The sequence below is a fragment of the Aplidium turbinatum genome, chromosome 3 (genome assembly GCF_918807975.1).
Source record: "Aplidium turbinatum chromosome 3, kaAplTurb1.1, whole genome shotgun sequence".
In the NCBI taxonomy this organism is placed as follows: Eukaryota; Metazoa; Chordata; class Ascidiacea; order Aplousobranchia; family Polyclinidae; genus Aplidium; species Aplidium turbinatum.
In genome coordinates, this window is record NC_137474.1 from 47,713,979 (window position 1) to 47,716,478 (window position 2,500).

Genomic DNA, 2,500 nt, shown 5'->3' on the forward strand with positions numbered 1-2,500 from the left:
CGCAAAGCTGAAACTTAAAGGAATTGACGGAAGGGCACCACCAGGAGTGGAGCCTGCGGCTTAATTTGACTCAACACGGGGAAACTCACCCGGCCCGGACACGGCGAGGATTGACAGATCGAGAGCTCTTTCTCGATTCCGTGGGTGGTGGTGCATGGCCGTTCTTAGTTGGTGGATCGATTTGTCTGGTTAATTCCGATAACGAACGAGACTCTGACCTGCTAAATACCCGGCCGCTCGCTGACCGGCGACGCCCTTCACGGGGCGCCGCCACGAAGGAGCGTCCGCCGGCGTTCTTAGAGGGACAGGCGGCGTTCAGCCGCACGAGATTGAGCAATAACAGGTCTGTGATGCCCTTAGATGTTCGGGGCCGCACGCGCGCTACACTGGTCGGATCAGCCGGAGCCTCTTCGCTCGAGATCCCGGCTCGAAAGGGCCGGGAAATCCGGCAACCCCGACCGTGCTCGGGATAGGGAATTGCAATTGTTTCCCTCGAACGAGGAATTCCCAGTAGGCGCGAGTCATCAGCTCGCGTCGATTACGTCCCTGCCCTTTGTACACACCGCCCGTCGCTACTACCGATCGAGCGTTTTAGTGAGGTCCTCGCATCGGCTTGGCGCCGGCCTTCGCGGGTCGGCGGCTCGTCGAGAAGACGATCGAACTTGATCGCTTAGAGGAAGTAAAAGTCGTAACAAGGTTTCCGTAGGTGAACCTGCGGAAGGATCATTACCTGAACACCTCTTCGAAGGAACGTTTTGAGCCTCGGTCGGCCCGTCTTGAGACGGCGCAGGCCCGGCGAGCACCGGAGCGACGAAAGCGCGGCTCGAGTGCCCCGGAACGGGGCTCGAAGCGTCGGAGGCCGACCGCTCGACCGGCGACGCCATAGCTACGAGACGAGCGACTTCGGAAAAAGAAAGCAGAGCTATCGCTCCTGGCGGTGGATCACTCGGCTCGCGAGTCGATGAAGGACGCAGCCAGCTGCGAGAATTGATGTGAATTGCAGAACACATTGAGCGTCGACGATCCGAACGCGAATTGCGGCCTCGGGTTAATCCCTTGACCGCGCCCGCCTCAGGGTCTCACCGAACGAACGTGCCCCGAACGGACGCACATGTGCGGGTCGGCGACCGAACGCCGCCGTCCCGTCAAAGCGAGGCCGAGCGCGCGCTGCCGCGGCGCCGATCACGGACGAGAAAGCGCGAAGCGGCGCCGCTCGGCCAGGAAAAAGGAAAAAAACGCGACCTGAGGTCGGACGAGAGCACCCGCCGAATTTAAGCATATTACTAAGCGGAGGAAAAGAAACTAACGAGGATTCCCTCAGTAACGGCGAGTGAAGCGGGACCGTCGAGCCCAGCGCCGAATCTGGCCGCTTTCGGAGCGGTCCGACCTGTGGCGTACAGACCCGGGCGCGCGGGCGAGCGCCGGCCGGCCCGAGTCCCCCTGATCGAGGCCGTCGCCCGCGGAGGGTGTCAGGCCCGTGGCGGTCGGACGGCGCGCGCCCACGCCCGAACGGTCTCGGAGTCGGGTTGTTTGGGAATGCAGCCCGAAGCGGGTGGTAGACTCCATCTAAGGCTGAATACGGTCGCGAGACCGACAGCGAACAAGTACCGCGAGGGAAAGTTGAAAAGCACTCTGAAGAGAGAGTTAAACAGTACGTGAAACCGTCCGGAGGCAAACGCGCGGGCCCTGCGAGGCCGTCCGGCGCTTCAGCTCGGCCGACTGCGAAGACGGCCGAGCGCACTGCGCCGGGCGGCGGGCCGCGACCGCTTCCGGGGCGGCCGGAGGCGGCGCCGAACGCAGCGGGCCCCCTCGGGGGTTCGCGGCGGCGCCGACCGGGCCCGTCCCGGGAGCGAGGAGGATCGCCGCGCCGACCCCCCCTTCGAGGGGGGCCGACCCTACGCCGGCTCGGCTCCGGGCCGCCGGCCGGCCGCTGTCCTCAGCGGTCGCGCCGAGCGACGCCCGCCGTCCGGCCGGCGAGGGATCGACAGGCGCCCGGGGTCCGCGGCAGCGCGAGGTCGCCCGCGCGACCCGTCTTGAAACACGGACCGAGGAGTCTGACGCCCGTGCGAGCCGCGGGGAAGACGCGAAACCCGCGGGCGCAGCGAAGACGAAGCGGCGTCCTGCTTGCAGAGGCGCCGCGAGGCGGGATCCCGCCGCCTCCCGGGGCGACGGGAGCACCGCCGGCGGGGCCGCGCCCTGAAAGGGCCGGCTCCGGCAAGAGCACGGTCGTCGGGACCCGAAAGATGGTGAACTACGCCTGGGCAGGCCGAAGCCGGAGGAAACTCTGGTGGAGGGCCGTAGCGATTCTGACGTGCAAATCGATCGTCCGACCTGGGCGTAGGGGCGAAAGACTAATCGAACCGTCTAGTAGCTGGTTCCCTCCGAAGTTTCCCTCAGGATAGCCGGCGCCCGGCCAAGAGTTTTATCTGGTAAAGCGAATGACTAGAGGAATCCGGGGCCGAAACGGCCTCGACCTATTCTCAAACTTTAAATCGGTAAG

The 2,500-nt window shown here is 65.1% G+C and overlaps 2 non-coding genes and 1 pseudogene across 2 annotated transcripts in view; all 3 read left to right on the forward strand.

Moving 5' to 3' along the window:
• Positions 1-729, forward strand: part of LOC145767698 (small subunit ribosomal RNA) — a 1,964-nt pseudogene extending 1,235 nt beyond the window's left edge.
• A 197-nt stretch (positions 730-926) lies between these two features.
• Positions 927-1,080, forward strand: LOC145767703 (5.8S ribosomal RNA). Its single transcript, XR_014288857.1, has one exon. It is a non-coding gene; the product is annotated as a 5.8S ribosomal RNA (ribosomal RNA).
• Positions 1,081-1,238: 158 nt separating this feature from the next.
• Positions 1,239-2,500, forward strand: part of LOC145767712 (large subunit ribosomal RNA) — a 3,725-nt gene continuing 2,463 nt past the window's right edge. Inside the window, exon 1 of the ribosomal RNA XR_014288866.1 lies at positions 1,239-2,500. This exon is cut by the window's right edge and continues 2,463 nt beyond it. This is a non-coding gene — a ribosomal RNA (large subunit ribosomal RNA).